The sequence below is a fragment of the Rhineura floridana genome, chromosome 10, assembly GCF_030035675.1.
Source record: "Rhineura floridana isolate rRhiFlo1 chromosome 10, rRhiFlo1.hap2, whole genome shotgun sequence".
In the NCBI taxonomy this organism is placed as follows: domain Eukaryota; kingdom Metazoa; phylum Chordata; class Lepidosauria; order Squamata; family Rhineuridae; genus Rhineura; species Rhineura floridana.
Window position 1 is genome coordinate 41,942,709 of NC_084489.1, and position 22,222 is coordinate 41,964,930.

Genomic DNA, 22,222 nt, shown 5'->3' on the forward strand with positions numbered 1-22,222 from the left:
CTTGGAGTGCTCCAATTTTCTCTTGTCAAGAAAATATTTTTTGTGCCTCTCAACATGCTCTGGAAGGAGGGGCAAGTGACTTCTACCTAATTTTCTACATGTCAGCATCTCTTGCAATAGGGACAGGAAAGTAGGATGTGTGATTATACAGAAAAACCAGCTTTAAAGAGGCTGCATTTACAGGCAAGTGAAAAATGTCACAAAAGTTTGCAAAGGCAGAGAGTATCAAACCAGACCAAAGGTCCATGTAGTTCAGCATCCTGTTATCACAGTGGCCAACCAGATGCATATGGGAAACCCACAGCAGGACATGAGTGCAACAGCATTCTCCCCAGCAACTGATATTCAGAGGCACATTGCATCTATTGGAGGAAGTAAACAGTTATCATGGCAAGTAGCCATGATAGCTTTATCCCCCATGAATTTGTCTAAAACCCCTTTTAAAGCCACCCAAGCTGGTAGTTATTACTACATCTTGGGACAGTGAATTCCATCGTTTCAGTAAATGCAGTGTAAGTTAGTATTTCCATTGATTTGTCCTGAATCTTTCAACATTCAGCTTAATTGGATGACCCCAGTTTCTAGTATTGTGAGAGGAAGAAAACTCAGTTATCCCTTTCTCCACACCATGCATAATTCTATACATGTCTAACATGTCCCTGGTTCCCCCCATTTGCCTGTTTTCTAAATGAGAAAGCCCCATATGTTGTAACCTTTTCTCATAGCAGAGTTCTTCCTGCCTAATGAGCATTTTGGTTGTCCTTTACTGAAACTTGTTCCTACAAATAGCCTTACTGAGGTGCAGTGACCAAAGCTGCACAAAGTATTCCAAGTGTGGTACACAGATTTGTATAAAAGCATTATGATATCAGAAGTTTTATTTTTAATCCCTTTCCTAATGATCCCTAACGTGGAGTTCAAAGCTGACGCAGATTGGAGCAACATTTTCATTGAGCTATCCATCCATCACGAGTTCAAACCCTATAAGCATACATGCAAAATTAGGATTTTTTTGCCCCAATGTGTGTCACTTTACACTTGCTTACATTGGATGGTATTTAATGTAGGGCTAAGGCAATAATTTTGTCAGCTCAAGGATTTTTTTGCACAACAGAGCAATCACCCCCTCTCCTTTCCCTGCACCTCGCCCAAATCTGTTCTGCAGATTCCCTCAACCTTCCAGAGCAATGCGAGGACAGCACTGAGCTGGGGGGGAGGGGGGGAGAACCCAGATGCACTAACTCTAGCTATGGTAAAAGGTGGGTAAGAAACTAATAAAACAGATAAATACCATAAAAGCAGCTATCTTGTTCTCACAGTGGACAACCTGATGCCTATGGGAAGCCCAACAGCAGGACGTGAGTTCACTCTCCCCTCCCACAGTTTCCAGCAACTGGCATTTAGAGGCATATTGTCTTGGACAGTGGATGAATAACCTAGGTATCGTGGGTAGCAGCCACTGATGGTTTTATTCTCCATGAATTTGTCTAATCCTCTTTTAAAGCCATACAAACTGGTGGCCATCACTGCTACTTGTAGGAGCAATTTCCATAGGTTAACTACGTGTTCTGTTCTGTGAAGTACTTTCTTTTGTCTCCTGAATCTTCCAACATTCAGCTTCAGTGGATGTCCCAAGTTCTAACGTTATGAGGGAAAAAACTTTTCTCTATCCACTTTCTCCACAATATACATAATTTTATGTCTCCTCTTGTCTTTTCTCTAAACTAAAAATCCCCAAATGTTGTAACCTTTTCTCCATTCCCTGGATGATTTTGGGTGCCATTTTTTAAATCTTTTCCAGCTCTACAACAAGGTGAGGCAACCACTACAGTATACAGTATTCCAAATGTGGTTACACCATGCATTTGTAGCATAACATTATAACACTGGCACTTTTATTTTCAATTTCTTTCCTAATAATCCATAGCATGGGATTTGTCTTTGTCACAGCTGCCACATATGGGATCGACATCTTCATCAAGCTATCCACTACAGCCCCAAGTTCTTATTCCTGGTCAGACACTGCTAGTTCAGCCCCTATGACATATACGTAAAATTAAGATTATTTGCCCCAAAGTGCATCACCTTTACACTTGTTTACATCAAATTGCATTTGCCATTTTACTGCCCATTCACTCAGTTTGGAGAGATCCTTTTGGAACTCTTCACAATCTCTTCCTTTTTTAACCACCCTGAACAATTTAGTATCATCAGTAAAGTCTAAAACATTTATGAACAAGTTAAAAAGCACAGGTCCCAATACAGATCCTTGGGGACTCCACTTCTATATCCCTCCTTTGGGAGACCTCTCCCTTTATTCTTACTTTCTGCTTCTTATCCAATTCCTGATCCACAAGAGAACCTCTCCTCTTATTCCTTGACTGCTAAGCTTACTCAAAAGGATTTAGTATGGTACTTTGTCAAAAGCTTTTTGAAAGTCTGTGTACACGCTGTCAACTGGATCACCTCTATCTATATGCTTGCTAATGAGACAGGACTTACTCTTGCAGAAGCCATGGTGGTTCTGCTTCAGCAGGACTTGTTCTTCTACATTCTTGGAAATTCTATGTTTAATACTTTCCACCAGTTTTCTCAGAACAGACATTAAGCTAACTGGCCTGTGTCATGAACTGCTGCGAGTTCTCATGGCCTTTCTGGCAAGATTTCCCCCCAAAATTTCTTGCCTCAGAACCATTGTAGTTTTTAATCTTTCAAACTAGGTATTCTTGCCCTTCAAGGAGATGAAATCAGAGGTTCAAACACCTGTTTCATCGTTGGCCAAAACAGGTAGAAAAATAAACCAACAACAAAACAAAATGAAAAGCCTTAAAACACTGTAATATTAAAAGGAAATATTTGTATGCATCCCCCAAGTGTATCAGGCTACTTCTTTAGCTAAGCCTTAAAAAGCATTGTTTCAAAAGAGAAGGTCTTAAAAGAGACCATAAAATACCCATAGAAAAGTTCTAAAATGGACGTAGAAAAATGGATAAAAATAAAAAGATAAAATTGGGTCAATCCAAAAATCAGGTACAAAAATCCAAAGCACAGGTCAACAGAGCCATAAAATCAGTCATCTGGAGCATAGGCTTGAGACAAGCTATCAGCAACAACATTTGTCTCATCCTCTGATGTGTGTGACAGTAAAATAAAAATCTTGCAAAGCCAAACTCCACCTTAACAACTTCTGGTTGCAGTTTTTCATCTTAGAGAGCCAACACAATGGTGAATGGTCAGTCTGCAACTGAAAATGCTGCCCCCAAAGATAGGGACGTAATCAATTTAAGGCCCACCAAATTGTGAGGCACTTTTTCTCAATAGTAGCCAAATTCTGCTCTCTAGGCAAAAGCTTTTTACTGAGATAAGCAACAGAGTGCAAATCTCCATCTATGTCAGCTTACATCAAGACAGCTCCAATTCCAAAATCTGAAGAATCAGTTTGGACAACAAGGGTCCAGAAAAACCAGGAGCTTTTAAAACAGGGTAGTTAATTAACAAGACTTTCAAAGCATCAAAAGCCTGTTGGCACCTTTCAGTCCACTGAACTTGATTGGGCTGACGTTTCCTGTAAAGGTCAGTCAAGGGTGCAGCCACGCTGCTCAAGTGAGGGGCAAACCTAATTTGTATCACTTCTCTGTGCTTTAACAACTACTGGACCCTGCCAGGTAACAGATAACTTGGTACCTGGTAAATTTCAAAACCAGGACCTCACTCCGCAAAGCAAATTGCCGAACCTTGGCTTGAGCATCATACAAGGACTTTTGCTGCTGTTGGGCCTCTCCCAAGTTCTCATGGGCCACTTCTAACACATCCTTCAGAGTATTCTGCAACTTCTTCATGTAAGAAACAACTGGAACAGGTGTGGAATCCAATTTCCCCTCCCACTCCACCTTTAACAAAGAAAGGTCCAACCAGGTCTCTTCCACAGACCAACTGATTAGGAGTGAACCCCAGACTCTCCTGACAGGCATCTCAATAAGCAAACATCAGATAAGGCAGAGCTAAGTCCCAGTCAGCTGGATGCTTTAGCACATAGGCTTTAACATGTGATTGATAGTTAAATTCAGTCTCTCACACAGTCCATTAATTTGGTGGCAAGCAGCAACAGATGCGAGGTGTTCAATACCAGCAATCTCCCATATCTTCCCAGGGCCTTGATCCGAGAGAATAGTCTTAGGAGAACTCCAACGAGAAAGCAGTTCCAAGAGGACCCTTGCAATATTGGTAGCAGTTATACTAGATAAACAGCTTCAGTGAAACGTGTAGCATAATCAGTACAGGTCAAATGAAACCCTTTCCCCCTTGGGTTTGCTGGAACGGACCCAAAATGTCCACTCCAATCTTGGAAAATGATTCTGCCACAATTTGGGAGACTTGCAGGGGGGCTTTTGGATGATCCCATGGGAACCTCACCCTTTGGCAGACATCACAGGTGTGACAATAGTCCTTCGCAGCTTTAGCCACCAAAGACCAGTAGAAACACTTGCTAACTCTGGCTAGAGTACTTTATATTCCCATGTGGCAACACCAGACTGAATCATGTGCCATCTGCAGCACAGCACCTCTATAAGAACTTGGCACAACCAGCTGTTTTGTAGGAGCCCACTCCACAAAACTCCCTTGAGGGACAAACTCTCAGTACAACAGTCCCTTGTCCCAGAGAAACATAGCTCTACAGTCTTAGGAAGAGAGGCTAGGGCATTCTCAGCTAGCAGAAGGCATTGCTCTAAGCTGGCATCCTCCAGCAGGGCTTTCTGGAATTCTTTAGACGTAGCAGATAAAAACGGCAGCCCCTCATTAGCACTTTTGCAGCTCCCAGAGCCCAGCTCTCCCCCTGCAGGACGCATAGAGTCTCCTTCCTTTGAAGCCTCTGTTGCTATGGGCACGCATTCCTTTGCTACAGAGCTGCCTGGTTGTAAATCACACTCTCTGCTTTCTTCTCCAACTTTAACTCTTTGACTTGGAGTAATAGCATTCACAGGATTTCTTAATTTATGCAAATAACTGCGATAAGAAATATCATTGCCAATAAGCACCTCCCCAAAATGAGGAGAATTATCATGAAGAATCACTCAGTGCTCCCCTTCCCATCCTTGATAATGAAGGTACACTTCAGCCATGTCCACAAGCAGCGGTTGCTGGCCATAAGGGGTAACAGTAGACTTGATTCCCTTTAAAATCTGTTTTGGTTTCACCAAGTGATGGGCTACACTCATTATTTCTGATTCCATGTCTCTCTGGCCAGTTAATTTTACATAATTTATATGAATAGTTTCTCCAAATTGGGCTTGGACCATTCAGCTTGTCCTGGCTGGATCAAGCATACAGAAGCAGTTATAGTGGGCTGACTACATTGTCCCTCCCCCTTCTCCTGTTGCGGCACTGGCTGGATAACACTCACCACAGTAGGTTTTGTAGGAGCAATTTTAGGCGCAGTAGGGCTACTATTTGTAGAACTGGTGCAGAAAAATTCCATTCAGTAGCTACGCTCCCCTGTGATGACCACTCATGAGATTTCTGGAGATGCTAATCCTCCCGGTTCAGCTGTATCCCTCACACACTGAACCAGAGTGACTTTAGGACTGCCAGCATTCTTTTTAGCCAACTTTACACAGTCCTGTTTTTATGACCCCTTTCTTTGCAGAAAAAAAGTAGATCTCTTGGGCTGTAGTAAATGCTTGGGAGGCAGGAGACAACTTCTCCCCCCCCCCTTATTTCGGATGCGGCCATGGTTTCTTTTTCCCTTATCTAGCCAACTGCCCTTAAAGGCTCCTGGTTTCTTGAAGAATGTCAACCATTGACTCTCCCTGTCACACTCTCGGTGAGCAGCTAGTCGGTGAGCCAGACCTGCCTCGTGTGAAGTCCTTGGTCTCTGGTCCCTAACAGAGATAGCCAAGTCCCTGGGCAGCAACCCGTAAAACCATTCGAGAGAAAATCAATCTTGCCTCTGCTCTGCTGTCCTGGCCTCTGCAGCCTCCAGACACAAATCTAGAGCCTTTCCCATGCAAGATGCTAAGGCTGAAAAACTTTCTTTATGGTTTCTCTGCAAGGTCTCAAATGTCCAGTAACAGGCCTCTGCAGAATGCCCACGAGCCAGTTCACAGAAAAAATCATAATCATCAGCCTGGTCCCTGGTCAGTGTGCTCATCAACTCCTGCAACTCCCCAGTAACTTGCATTCTCAACACACATGTCCAATGGTGCCTAGGCAGCTGTTGGTCATTGTAGGCTTACTCAAAAATCTGCAAATAAGCATGAACATCCTTCCCAATCTGGAAAATTGGGAATATCTTTCGGTTAATGCTCTCAAGGCTAGCTTGGGACCATCTTTGTTCTTGTTCACGCTCCTGCTGTGTGCGCTCTTCTCGGACCCACTCTTCCCATTCACACTCCTGTCGGGCATGTTCTTCACAGCCAAACTGCTCGTGTTCATGGTCCCGGTCCTGCATAGCCTTAATCTGTGAGCTCATAAATTCCATTTCCTTAATTATAAAGTCCTGCATTCCAACTGGCCAGTTATCTAAGGCATCTCCTGATGTTGGTCAACTCCCTTGTCCACCGGCATCTCCACCTTCCAAGGCATGAGACTGCAAAGGCTCTCCCACCTGCATTCTGTCTCTGACAACACCAGCTGCCATGAAAATCCACTCCCTCCTCCTTCTTCCAAGCCCAGCTCCCGCTCCAGGAACAGAGGGCTGTAACTGCCATCATTACTTAAAGCAGCCTCAGCATCTTCTGCTGCAACTTTGGACCTAGTCTTAATCATCCCTGCTTTCCAAAATAACAAACCTCTGTGACAGAAGTCTCTCTCGAAACCATTGCCAATTTTGCCAAATTGCACTTATTTCAACAGTGTGTTCACCAGGAGAAAATTATGGCTACGAATCCCACAAAGCTGCCAACATGTCATGAACTGCTGCTAGTTCTCACCAGGACTCAATTCCTAAACCCAGGGCAATTGATCCTGGCCAGGCACAACCCCTGCCTCTCTTACGAGGGCTGAGTAAACCAACAACAACCCTGAAAGGTAGGTAGACTACCACCAGCCCTTAATCCTGGTCACCCTCTCAGGGCCAAGGGGAAACCCAAAGTGCCAGAAAAAGACCTGCCAAGGATTCCAGAAACAAGAGCCAAAGGTACACTCCTTGTCCTGGAGCCGTTAGGCAGAATACCTAAATATCCAGTAGTCTGTGGCTAAATGGTCAAGGTGCTGGACTCAGAGCCAATCTCCCCTGCAATGAACACACACTGGTAAATAAGAAGTAGCTTTATTAGAATAAAAATATAAGTGCACAAAGATATGGCAGTAAAATGATTCCTTAAAACCCACACCCCTGAGGGCTAGGTGAAATATAGAGTTACAGTCACAAATAAAAATAACAAAACTTTCTAGCCTAATCTGTACTTACAATGGAGGTAAACAGCAAACCACCTCATGGTTCCACATCTCCCCAGAGATGTAAAGCTTGGATAGCAGATGGAAGATGGAATCCCAACACAGGTAGCACCAGAAACCACAGGAGAACCATAAGGAACATTGGAGAACAAAGACTAAGGTGTGAATCCTATTTCTATGGGGAAATTCCCAGCAACAGCCAGGAATTAAATAGCCAATTGGGGGGCTTTCAGATGATGAACCTTCTGAAGCTTTTGTGCCTAATGGTCATGCACTCACCAACCTTCTCAGGCCAATTGACCTTCAAGTACCAGTCTCAACTGATAAGCTGGTGTTCTTGCTTGTAGTCTAATTAACTAGCTTTAGCTGTGAGAACTGCGATCTCATGGCCCCTCAGAGGCCCCATTTCAGGCAAGATGTTTCCCCCAATTCCTTGCCTCAGAACCATTTTAGTTGTTAACCTTTTAAACCAGGCATTCTTAAAGCCTGTAGTTTCCAGGATCCCCCAGATCCCTTTAAAAAAAGCCATGTTACATTGGCCACTTTCTGGTCTTCAGGTACAGAGGCTGGTCTTAGGGATAAGTTTCATATTTTGGTTAGCAGGCCAGCAGTTTCACATTTGAATTATTTAAGCACTCTGGGGTGGATGAGAATTGGAAAAAATGCAGAAGAATACTGTGATTTCAAGGAGGCATCCAGGAATTGTCCCTTTAATGCCCCATCTGAGGCCTATGTAGGGGATTGAATCTTCTTAATTGTGTACATATGCTATTTCAATATTAGAATCCTTTTAGGTTAAACTCTTTAAGGAGTTAATTCTGTGTATGAACGCATTATGTCACAGGATGCCATAAGAGGGTGTGCTTAAAGGAAGTCTTAGTTGGCTGCTTGCCAACATTATCAAAGCTACCGGAAGAGCATGTGATTAGCATGGGAACACCCCACTAACTTTGTTGGCTGTTTGGCACTTTTTCAAAGTTAATTTTAATGGAATGTGAGGGGATGGGGGGCTTCTGGCAATAAGGTCACTGGAACTAAGCTTTGACAGAGGACCACAGTGATAGTGAATGATGGCAGCCTGCCAGCCCTTGAAGTATCTGGGAATGGTGTGGGAGTAGCCAAATGACATCATAGTTTTTATTTTGCCTATAAGACCTAGAACTTAATTTCTTGTTACCGCTATTTGCCTCAGTTCCTCAGAAAGTTTGTTCAGGCAAATCTGTCCTGTATCTTCTGCTGTGAAGGCAGATACAAAGAATTCATCCAGCTTCAATGCAATCTCCTTATCCTCCTTTAGCATTTTTGACTCCCTTTGGGTAAGACTTCCATTTTCTTTTCTTTTTTTTTTCAATTAATTTTTATTCCAATTTTCAAAACCAAAACAATACAAAAGAAAACAACACAAATCAATAACTAGTACAATACAAAAAGAAAGAAAAAAATATATATATAAAAAAGAAAGAATATTGACTTCCGATTTGTCATAGTTCAGCTATAAATCTATAATATATAACAAACCTATCTCTTAATAGATTATAAAATCACCTTCCTCCAACGGTTATCTTAGTTGGTTTCAAATCTCATTAACATCATATCATTTTAATCTTCCACAAAAAGTCAAAGAGAAGTTTCCAATCCTTGAGATATATGTCAATCAATTTTTTTTCTAAATAAACATGCCAATTAATCCAACTCATCAAATCTACTAAGTCCAGTAATTTTAAATCGCTCTTCTGTCATTATCCATATTGGGTCCATCTTCCATCTTCCATCTTTACGCACCCAAAAATCTTGCTGTCATAGTCATATAATAAAAGTCCTCCATCACAGATGTTTTCTTACCATCAAATCCAAACGTATCACTGAAGTGTTGTTGCAAAGCCGCATCTCTGTTCCTCTTTTCCACATGATACACTAGTACATCTCTTGAAGGTTTTTACATTGACACAAAACAGGGATTAATTCTGTTAACTTTCTCCATTTCAAGTTCCATCAAATCCTTCCAGTCCAAGAATTTTCTTGAACCGATAATATCTTTATCTCCAATCTCTTCAATTCCTTCAAGGACAGCGCTGAATTCCAAACTATAATATTTGTCTCCAGGATCCATCACAGCCAGAAAATCCAAATCTTTTTTCATGTCCATAATTAAGCCAATCTCCATAGTTTGAACCTTGCCTTTAATTTCTCTTCCATCCTTTTTTTGTTTTCCAGATCTATCTTTATTCTCCTTTCTCATAGAGTCCTGAGTTTCTTTCAGCTCCTGTCCCATTTCGTGAAATTCAATTCTCCACGCTTGTCTATTATTTCTCAGTTCTTGTTTTATTGAGTTAATCCCATTCATTATTTTCTGAAACATGTCTAGAGATAAAGTCCCTTCTTGTACATCCATGATCTTCTTAATTGTCATTCTTAAAACCAAAGGAACAAAACTCCTTCAATTTTCAATGTCCCAAACAGAGAGCAGCTTATTTCTTTAACCAGTTACAAAGGAGTTAATCTTTCCAGCAAACTAACGTCACACGCTAGACAGCCCTTATCTCTTATCTGCCCAGAAGTGTAAGAACGGCTTTAATTCACAGCGTCGAAATAGCTAGTAGCAGAGAGATGAGCAGATTCGTCAAAAAGAAAAAAAAAAAGTAGATCAAGAAAAATAGTCCCAGTCTTATCTCTTTCAATCAGAAATCTCTCATCCGTTTAATCTTTAGAATGCTATTTTCCATGTCAGCTTTTTGCAATAAAAAAAAAGATACGCTATTTATATTTTCTTCCCCCTTAGTTCCGTGAATAAAAAAAGGAAAGTCTTACCTCACCTAGGTTATCTCAATTGCTGTTACTTTGACAAATCTCTTTAGCTGTATAGATAAGAAAATGATGAATGTAGACAGGAGGATGTTTGCCTGTTAATCCGTATAAAAGAACGGGTCACTTATCCAGCTGAGCTAGCATAAAAATCCTCGCTCTGTCTGAGCTGCTGGAAGACAGACAATTCTGACGAATTCCAGACTCCAACAATCAAAACAAAGCTATGTAGGAAATCTCACGTTTCTTCTTTAACCGGAAGAAATTATTCCCAGTCAGAAAAGAGCCTTCTGACTGAATTTAAACTGGAAAAGTTTCATCCAAGACGAGAGCTCGTCTCAGAGGCTGCACAGGCGTAGGGATCCTCCTGGGAAGTCCAAGACTTCCATTTTCTAAAGGGAAGCCTTCTTGCCTCTAATAGCCTTTAAATCATTAACCACGCAGACATCCTCTTGGCCCTGGTGGTACCTTTGTTGATCTGTGCTATACTTTTTAGTGGAACTACTAATATTGTTTTTTAAACAACTGATTTGGGAGAGATTTAATCCTCTTGGCTTTCCCTTTCTACCTTCTTTCCCCCTTTCAAATGTGATTATGTTGGATTTTCTTGGCACTTGACCATTTACCCTTGACCTTGAAAACGGTCCGGAAACTACAACTGATACAGAATGCGGCGGCACGATTGATTAAGAACAGCCATCGCCGTGATCATATCACTCTGGTGTTAGTAGATCTACACTGGCTGCCAGTTGTTTACCGGGCCCAATTCAAGGTGTTGGTGTTGACCTATAAAGCCCTATACGGTTTCGGCCCAGTTTATCTGAAGGAGCGCCTCCAGCATCACCAATTATGCTGCCTGACGAGATCAGCCACACAAGACCTTCTCTCAGTCCCACCAGTTAAAATAGCAAGGCTGGTGCAGACTAGAGAGAGGGCATTCTCGATTGTGGCCCCCACCCTCTGGAATTCCCTTCCTTTCGACCTTTGCCATGCCCCCTCCCTGATAGGTTTCCGCCGAGCCTTGAAGACCTGGCTGTTCAGGCAGGCCTATGGGATCCCTGTGGTGGGTTAGCTTTTAATATTGTTATTAATCAGAATTGTAGTGTTTAGTTAATTATTGATTGTGGCTCTCATTGTTTTATATTGTATTTTATTGTATTGATGTACGTCGCCTAGAGTGGCTGTTAATTCGGCCAGATAGGCGACTCATAAATAAAATTTTATTATTTATTATTATTATTTACACAAATATTTAATTGAATAGTGTATGAAATGGCTAAGTGTTCAGAAAAAGAGGGCAAGGGGGCAGTTTAGACAAAGAATGACTTGATTTATTTAGTCAGAAAGTCATACATAAATGAACACAAACAGGAACTTTGCCCTTACCCTTCCTTAAAGCATTCTCAGAGGCCAAAGAAGTGAGAAGAAAAAAGTATTGCCTAACAGAAAGAAATATTGAGCTGTCTGTCAGGTTCCAGTGGTTGGCCTTAAGTATGAGAATGCAACAGGTGGAAGCGCACAGAGGCCAGAACACGCAGCTCTGTCTTGGCAGCAAGCAATATTACTCAGGAAGGGCCCCTCTAGACCAGTGTTTTACTGTGAGTGTATTCTGCAACATGTTATTGACACAATAATAGTGCATTAGTAGTAAATTTATTCTGCTTAAGTTTGTTCTGCAGTGCTTCCCCAATACTTCCACATTATTGCTTTCCATAGGGGCTATAGAGGGCATTTGCAATATAAAAAGTTATGGGATATTAGCAGGAAGTTAGGGCATGTGCACTGATTGGAAATAAAGCAATGTAACCATCCCAAACCTTTTAGGCATAAACATTACTGAAAGCAGGATTTTGTGTGATCTCCCTGATAGCATCATGAGCACAAATATTCATGAATGCACAATATAAAAGATATGTGGAGGGGCCCAAAGCTATAACTCATAGCAGGCATGATACTACCATAAGGATTTCTTCAGTGCAACAGTGGGCAAACAGGACAGGATACATGTTCTATTTTTCTACACCACAAGATATAAAACAATAAATAATTTTAATACCACAGTTCCATATTATCTCAGGCTGCTGCCATTTGTTTCCTTCTCTGTATAATATTGACATGTTTTATTGTTTGTTGTTTTAACATTTTATAGTGCTGGTCATTGACCATAATAAATAAATGATTGATTGATATAAAACAAAAACATTAAAAGAATTCATACATTAGTATTTTTTTAAATATAAATGAAAAACCGGATCAAATTGAAAACATATTTTTTTAAAAAAACAAACCAAACAAAGCATCTATTCACAAGTGCCATTTCTAAAATATTAATTTATTCCGTTGGGTTATTTGAAATAAATTTGTCATTTCCTGAAATAAAAACTTATAAAAATATAAGCTAAAGATGACATAAGCTTGAATATGATAAAAGTTAAAGTTGCTGAATCAACTTCAAGTAAAGGTTACGTGTATCCGCATGTACATGTGTGCTTTGGTGCAACATTAATTTAATCACCATAATATTTTGGTCAGAATACAAGAAAATGATTAACAGTTGACAGATGCTTTTGTCCAAATTTGATAAGGGAATTTAGTACAAAGGTTCCCTCATATTTCCTTTGTATTCAGAAGTTATATTTATATCGGAATGGTAACTGAATTTCTCTACTCTTCAGGAATTAAAGTTTATTAATCTTGAGATTTTCAGTCTTCTAGTGGAAGATTTTTTTAACTTTTATTTTATCCATAGGAATAAGACTAGAGAATCTGAGTTTTCTATTATATCACCAAGAGATACCTTAATTTTTTTTTATCACTTTAGCTAAAACTATGCTCTGTGTTCTGGTCATCTCTCATCTTGACTACTGCAGACCTCTTCTTTCTGGTCTTTTCTTGTCACCATCCTGTATCTCTCATTTTTATTCAAAACTTCCTCCAAAATTATCCACATCTTTTAAAATTGAAACCAAGTCACACACTTCCTCAAATTCCTATACTATATTATCTTCTGTATCTAACACAAATCCCTTGTTCTTTATTGTGCCAACCAGCATTTTTTGCCTGTGTTTCTCAAAATATTCCTGACAGTGAACTTTCCTTCACCAGCTCTTCCATCCTCAGCCGCCCTAAGGTCATTGCTCTCCTAAATAACTTCACTCATTCTCCCTTGATGTCCCTTATCAATGGAACTGTTTTTAAATTTCACAAACAAGACACAAATAATGTCCATTACTAAAATTTATTCATAAATGTTCTGGATAAAGGGGTGGAAAACAGTGTAGCCAACTACACAGATAAAACCAAAACAATGAAGTTAATAAAATCCAGAGTAGACTGGAATAGATAATCAGAACAGCAGTGAAATTCAACATTAATACATACTTTGAAGAGAGTCACTGAGGTTGGTTAGTGTCAATACAAAACATGCCTGCCTGCACAACTTAAGACTTGCTAAACTGAATGTGACCCACCAGGTAAGCATTGTGGCCTGACAGACGCTTGTCAACTCCCCTGTTTTTGTTTTTCAGAATTAGACAGGCAATATAAGGAGAACGTTTATTGACATCACTGGTGGGCTGGTCAGTCACAAGGAGGTCTGGCAGAGAATGACATTGAAAAGACAGCAAAACAGGCATAAAGTGAGGGCAATGTTTCAAGTATCTTGCTGTGAAAGGAAAGGTGCAATTATTCTTACTCTGGAAAAAAATGCATCCGTTTTTATCATTACAAGTGCTTCTTTTTGAACAAAGGATGACTCATCATTTTGGTTTCTTTTTTACATTTCTAGTGAGCAAGACTGACTGAGAAGTATTTTTCCTTGAAGACAAGGCAGGGGAGTCCTCAAATAATTTATGAAATAGACCTTGGTTTAAAATGGATCATCTAGAGATTATTTCACTCTCAGGTGAGTATTTATGATCCTTTAAGACCATGGCATGTTCCAAGAAATATGTCCTGGGCACAAAGCTTACTATGGGATTAAAGGAAAGATATATGGCTTGATGGTGAAGATCAATTTAGGAAGCAGGAACAAATTTTATAACTGCAAACTAGACTGGAATCAGAAGGCATAATTTTGTACTAAAGCATTAGCAGGAAGATATGGAACCGTCAAAAAGAGAAATCTTTCAACTTCCTTAAAGTTGTGAAAAATATATTCTCTCAATCTACATGTTCCCAAATAATCTTACTTAAAAGTAATTACCATTTTAGTGGAATTTACTTCCAAGCAAATGTGTTTAGGACAGTAAGGTTACTCCTGCAGTTGGGTCAGTCCTCTCCTCAAAACAAGCCATACAGCTGGATCCTAACTTCTGCTGTGAATAAGTCACACAGGGCTGACAGAGATAACTAAGAAGTTTTGAAAGTTGAACACACCCAGTATAATTGAATACATAGCATATTAAAAAATCATGGCCAACTAGATGTTGGACATGGTGGAAAGCTTTTCTGTTGCACTAGATTTAGATGCCCAAGACTATGGGCGCAATCTAACTCACATTTACACCGGGCTGAGAGGAGTTGGATGTGGTGGATCTCCAGCTGAGTCCCCACTCAGCCAGGCTAAACCAGTGTAAGTCCTTCAGCCTGGCAGAGAGAGGACCAGCTGGTTCAGCCAAAACTGGTGCATGTGGAGCTGGCGTAAAGCCTGAAAAGGGGGTGTGTCAGGAGAGGGGCCAAAGAAAGCAGACCTAGGCCACATCCAACTCGTGTTCAGAGTGCTCCTGCGGGTCCCAATCCAGGCAAAAGTTATGCCGGAAAAAAGGTCACTCTAAGAAAATAACTGCAATAGAAATCAATGGAGAGGATTTACTGCCTGGGAGGGGTATTTGGGACACCAGGCTTTTGCTTTCTGGTTCCTGCACTCAGCTCCCAACTCAGATGACATTCAGCCAACCCAGAGGCTTTCAAATAGCAATTGGATGGGGCAGAATTTTACACCAGCTTCTCTTGCTTCAGCACAACTTGAGCCAGCTTTTCCTCAGTTGGGTTGCTCTGCATACCACTAAGGTCCTTTTTTAAAGCTATGTTTTAAATTCAAACAGCTGGTTTGTTTCTAAACTAACTTGTTACTTATCCTGAACTCTTATAAGAGCACAAGTTTAAGTACAAGAGCCATCTCTGTTATCTTTTCGGTACCTGTTGAAGACCTTCCTCTTTCAACAAGCCTTTTAAGTTGAGACTATCCCAGTCTGTGTCTGTGTTGGAATTGCTTTTTAATATGTTCTTAAACCTTCTTTTAAAAAAAAAAATTGAAAATTTTGAAAAAGTTTTGAAAGCTTGTTTAAAATTGTTTTTAAAGATGTTTTGTTTTAATGTATTTTATGATGTTTTAAAGTGTGTTTAGTGCTTTTGTTTGCTACCCTGGGCTCCTGCTGGGAGGAATAAATAAATAAATACAATATTACTGAAACTTCTATTTCATTTACTTGGGGTAAAATTCCATTGCCTAGCATACAAGACATTTTCCAAATTCACTTCCGTATCTATTTTTTTAAAGAAAACAAAAAAACACAAAATATATCTGACCTTTCCTTTTGAAACTGGAAGCCACAACACTTTCATGCTGCTCAACAATTGAAGAACACATTACAATACACCAGCAAAGGCATATATACAACACATTTACTGTACAAATAACATAATTTACAAAAGACATAATTTACAAAGACAGGTTGTTATTTCCCCTTTTTAACAGAGTGGATCCTGAAGCATATTTATGAAAAATGGTATATAACGCAACTAAAACACATTTGGTGTTTGTTGAGGTATAGAACACCCTTGAGTATTGTTTCAAGTAAAATGATGATCAGCAAAATGAATAACTTGTCTTGAAGTCTCTTAGAGTGCAATTGTACACATATCTACTCAGAAGTCCTACTGAGTTCAGTGGCATAGGATTGCAGCCTTAGATGTGCAGAATGCAGTTTTATGTGGTATAATTCTGAAGCAAATTTGTAAGTAGAAAAAAAAATGAAATGAATTCACTAAAAAGTTTAATTTGGGCTAAATAACAGACATTATTTTTTTTCAGATAGATAAAGTCTAAAGATCCATCTGGGTACAATTCAGGAAACATTCACCATACCTAATACACATCCAACTGGTTTTTTTTACATATTTGAAGGGAGTATGGGATCAGAAAATGTGCAGCAAATACAGTAGGGCCCCACTCATACGGCGGGTTACATTCCAGACCCCTGCCTAAAAGTGAAACCCACCAAAAAGCGGAACTCTGTCAATAAAATGGTGCCTGATGCCCAAAAAAGCCATAAAAGCAGAACAAGCGCTATGAGTAGGGCCTTACTCTAATTTTAGCCACCCTATTAGTGGAACGCCAAAAAGTGGGCCGCCGAAAAGTGGGGCCTTACTGTACACCAACAGAGGTTGCAAGAAGACTAGAGATGTGAAAGTCCAGGACCAAAACAAAACAAAACAATCATTTTTTCCCCAGAACTTCATGTCTCTAAACATGACTGCCACATTTTCAGGCCTTTGAACAGCCTTCAAATACCATGTGGTCAAATTCCAGTGCAAACGTAGAAATCCGTATTTTGCTGTAAGCTATCATGTGGCTGTGAACAACACAGGCTCCTCGTATACAAGCTTCAAGCAGAACACAGAAGGTTTCTTAACCAGCTGCTACTATGGGTAGCATACACTTCTTGAATTATCAGTGAAATTTATTGAATTAGTCTGCAGACCATATCAAAAAAGAGAACAAAATAAAGTACATTTAAACTCCACATAAAAATAAAATACATTTAAAACTGCTAACAGCATACATAAAACAGAATTTTGTCTTTGTTTTTACTAAAACAAGTAAAAATTAAACACTAAAAATATTCCTTGTACAACCACAATTGTCTGAAATTGTTATTACTATTTATATTTATTTGTTGCTTACTACAAAAAAAATTGTCTCAAAGCGACTTACAAGTTTTAAAACATCTAATCTAACATTTAAAATACATCACAGATTAAAAAACAAAAACAATTATTAACTAAAAGCGGTCATCCAACAATGACATAAAAATTATTTATTTATTTATTTATTTAATTAATTTGTATCCCGCCCTTCCTCCCAGCAGGAGCCCAGGGCGGCAAACAAAGCACTAAAACACTTTAAAACATCATAAAAACAGATCTTAAAATACATTAAAACAAAACAGCATTAAAAACATTTTTAAAAAACAACTTAAAAAAGGGTTAGAAACATTATTAAAAAACATATTAAACAATTCTGACACAGATGCAGACTGGGATAGGTCTCAACTTAAAAGGCTTGTTGAAAGTGGAAAAATAATAACATGAAATAGATCCCAAATATATTTTCCTGCGATTGAAAGCCTTTACTGCAAAAAAAGCTACCTTCCAAGACATTTACTGATTACTGTTTTAATGTATTTTAAGATCTGTTTTCATGATGTTTTAAAGTGTTATAGTGCTCTGTTTGCCACCCTGGGCTCCTGCTGGGAGGAAGGGAGGGATACAAATTAAATAAATAAATAAAATAAATACATGGGGTAAGGCGAACCTTTAAGTAAACTGGTCCCAAACTTACATTACATTAAGCAGACATTTTAAAATAGTCCTCCAGTACTGCTGCCCACAGATATATCATCTATCTTGGACTGATATGCCCCAAAATCTCTCCAGTTAAAGCATGGATAACATTTGGACAAAATGGAGTCAGCTAAAAGCTTTCCAGTATTTCATTTTTATGGGAACTAACAATATTTTTCATATTGATGCTGATGTTTTGCACATGTTTTGCACTAGCTAACCAACGTACATTACTTGGGAAGGGCAACTATTGTCATGAGCCCCGCAGTTCCAGCAGGGCATGGACTGGGGTGGCAGTGTTTGAAAGATGAGGAGGAAGAGGTGGAGAGGACAAGTGAGCTGGAGACAACTGGGAGGGAGGAGGAGGACCCAGCTCACTTGACTCAGAATGTTAGAGATGGGCCAACAGAGTCTTCAGCTTTCACCCCCCACCTTGCCCTCAAAGCAGGCCACATCAATGGGTACTGGGGAAGCCACTGACTTTATGAGAGGGGCGACAGTGCAGCAGGAGGAGTCTGCGGGACAGATTACTGTTCTGTTGCCAAGGTCTTAACACCACCTCTGCCAACACTTGCAGTCTCCTTGCAAGTGCAGTCTTTCCATGCAGGGTGAGAGTCCTGTAAATGAGCTTGCCATGCCTAGCTCTTTTAAAGCTAGGAGGAAAAGGCATGGAGACTTGTCAGACATCTTCGTTGCTACTGTGCAGTCTTGTACTCCAGACCCTGCTCTTACAACTGTTGATTTGCGACCCCAGTAATCTGAACCTTCTACAAACCTGTATTGAGCTTTCCTGAGTAAATCTGTTACTTAAAAGAAAAGCCTTGTCATGGTATTTTGGAATGGGAGCAAGGACAGCTATGTCAATTTGTGCTCCTACATTGGTATTCTTTGTTAAAGGGCCTTTCTGGTTACATTTCCAAGGAAATTCAGTGCCTGCACTGAGAATCCATACTGCTGCAATAAATTTGAAATGTTTGAAACCAGAACCTTCCAAGAGATAGTGCTATCTGTTTCGCTAGGCAGATCTTACACAGCCTGTCTTTACCCATTTGAATTAGTCTGCACCAATAATTAAACACCAAAGCCTGCTCTAATTAAATAAGCAGGAGATTTTAATACCCCAATAATTATACACAAACAATTGCTTTGAACCCTTTCAACTGTGGTGATATTTGCAAAGCCCCAAATTTCTGCACCCAATATTAAGCCTCTTACAACACTTTCCCCCAACCCTTCTAGCCTTGCCTCCAGTAAATGAGTTGCATTGGTGAGCTTTCCTTGATGGAGACAGGAGACAAGACACCAGTAAAGGCTCTCAGGAATATCTCAAGCCACTGTCAACTGTATTGTCTCAAGAGTACTAGAAGCCAACAAGGTTTTTCTGGGAAGGACAATGCAGAGGTCTGGTTCAGCTGAATATTTGAGTTACAACCTCATCTTTTGTATCCAGGAAAGGGAACAATAACTATCACACACACTTAAGGTCTTCCTGCCTCTAAACACCACTCTGCTCCTTCCTTGGTCCAACTTAACTAAGTGAAAGAGCTGCTTCTTCAATCTCATTCCTGCAACTTGAGTGCCAGTGTACGCCGTTGGTCAATGACCAAAGAATTACACTCCTCCTCTTCTGTGACTCTAGGCTCCACCCAAAAAACATGAGATAATGGAGACTATCTTCCATACAGCAAAACCTGCCCCAGGAAAGAGGCTGCTGACCCTGAAGGCAGATAAAATTTCTAGGTGCCAGCAATAAATTTTCAGTTGTTACAGTGACCCAAAAGCTAGCCTTTACCCAGCCTTTACTAGAGGTATAAAAGGCAAGTTATGTGTGTTTCCCTCTCTTCTAGCTTCTTTTTCTGCAGATACGTAATAGTCTTGTAGAAACCTTTTGGCTTTTCAGGAATATCTAATTAAATTCTTGAGTACATGGTAACTGAAGCATATTTTAATGTTTTTCAAAACCAGACCGACCTAAATTAAGATTCCTTTAAGACCGGCATAATCTGTATGAGCAATTGATGCCTGGACATCAATCCTTCAAAAATGAATTGCTTTTGGACTGTAGAAAAGAATGTGTCAGAGGTGGGGTTAGGATTGTACTGACTGGCCCCACTACCAGCCTGCATTTGAGGTCCCAATCTGTAAAGGGCCCAATACATATGGCTGTTGCCTCTATCAATGTGGAACAAAGAAGGGATGACTTGCCATTTAGAACACCTCCCTCCACCCCCTGCTCCTGCTAACCTTGTTTGCTTAGTTGAGAAGCACCAACAACAAAGCCCAGCTCATTGGGAAGGCAAATAGGAGGCTCTTTTCAGGACTGCACCCACAGAGCTATAAAACAACCAGCTTACATAGCGTGGCAGGCTAACCATGAAAGGATGACAACAAACGGGGTGGGTATTCCCTTCAGGGTTGCCATGAGAGCACCACCTCCTTTCCAAGTTTAATTTTGCTGGCCTGATTTTTTTTTTTTTTTACACGTAGGCTCTTATGTAACAGTGTGGATGTATGGGATATTTTATTATCTGCTTTTGGGGACAATAGCAGCAGAGTGTTGTGATGTTCAAGGGTGAGAGCCTGCTGTTGTGGATCTTGCCCCCACCCCACCCTTGGGGGAGAGGAAGACTAGAGGAGAGTGGGTATTTTATGGTATTTTTTCCTTTCTTTTTTCTCCAGGCTCTGGTTCTTATGTGGGGTTAATGAGTATTTTGCCTGCTGACTGCAGTGGGAGAGAGAAGTGGTTTCTGCCCTTGCATGAGAACCTGTTGGTGGAAGCTGTCTCCACCTGCTCAGACGGGAGGAGTGTGTGTTCACCCTAGGCAAGAGATGAGATGGTTTGATGGGTTTTGTGTTTTTTTGCCACAGGATTAACTGGCATTCCAGTGTAACTGATGGGTATTTTTTGCTTTTGCTTTTATATTGATTTGATAATTTATTATACTTTTAATGTATTAATATGCCATTTACATCAAAGGCCTTTAGGCCAAAAAGTGGTACATAAATTATCTCCAGATAAAGATGTGATCAGAACCTATGCAAGTTGGCCCCTGTGCATACAGGACCTGAAACACATATGTGTGAGAGGTGGGGCCATCCCATACACTCCCAACCCTCTGGTGCATGTCGCTTGTACATTCTTGGCTTGGCATTGCATGTTAATGCAGCCAACTGTCAACGCTAAGAGGTGTGAGATATTCGAAGACTTCAGAAAAGGACATCACGAAAGTCACATCATATACCAGATTTGGGACCAAGGTATACACCTTTCTCCAAGTGTAATTGAACTGGTAATGGAACTGTTCAACTCATCTGGCATTTCATTGTTCTAGCATAGCACTGATACTGTTGGACAATTTATTATCCTATTGTCAAGATTCATGAGACCACACCTCTTCTGTGAAAGTTTCTCCATACTCTAGAGTACACTTGAAGATCTATAATCCGACAATACTAAATCTACTCCCACCTTGATTCAGATTGAATAGATGTAAACAATCTGAAATTCTTTTCTAGAGGCCCAAAGCTCTGAACTGAAAAGCTTTTTCATGAAACATTAGGAAAGGAATAAAATCCAAAATGCCAGGGAGCCATAATATGTGCTTGGAGCCATAATATTTTCCCAACTAGAAACTGGGAAATGTCTGGCTTGAAGAAGTTGAGCTGTGACCCAAAGTATGAATACAATATTGAAAATCAGCAGTAGCCAGTCCAGTTCTGGTGTGCAGCCAAATTATGCACACATCATGACATGCTGGGAAGCAACAGGCCTCAAGACCTCAGTGAAAGAAACAAGGCTTTTTCAAAGAGCAAGGGAACTTTTGGATTCCATAAACAGTAGCAAAGGACTGCCTTTAAATCTTATGTTATATAAATACACAGTCTTGTTTTGGAAGTGCTCAATATATGTGCTTTTTTAATGAGCTCAATGCTTCCCAGAGATTGTAAGTTCCACACATAGTAGCAGGACTTTAGTACTATCTGCATCTTTACTCTGCAGGGCAAAAGGCAGCAGGTGTGTTGTGGATTTAGCTCAGGAAAAGAGAATAGAGGGAAGATCTGCTACAGAAGATCTTCTGTGGCAGAAAAGATATATATGCTCACAACAGTGATTCAGTCCTGTTTTAATTTATGTAGAAAAAACAAGCTTTTTAACAGACTTAACAGTTTAAATTAGATCAACAGTGGTAGAGCTACTTTTCTACTTATGAATAGCCATAACTGATAAGCTTATGAATGGTTATATCAACCAGTGAAAATTAACCTTTCAGGACTGGAACACTAAAGAGCAAAGTTGAAAACTCAGTTAAACATATAAAGACCCAGCGATATTTTTGATAAGAGGTGGTGACTAAAACTTTGAGATCTGTCTGTATCAATGATTCCATTAATTTTGTGAAGATCCACCCTTAAAACATTGAAATTATATACGGGGAAAGGGAATTAAAATTAGATAAGA

General features: G+C 40.1%; 1 protein-coding gene across 4 annotated transcripts in view; it reads right to left on the minus strand.

Annotated features, from left to right (window-relative positions):
* Nucleotides 1-22,222, minus strand: part of SP4 (Sp4 transcription factor) — a 48,506-nt gene that overhangs the window by 16,186 nt on the left and 10,098 nt on the right. The gene's annotated exons all lie outside the window — the stretch shown is intronic.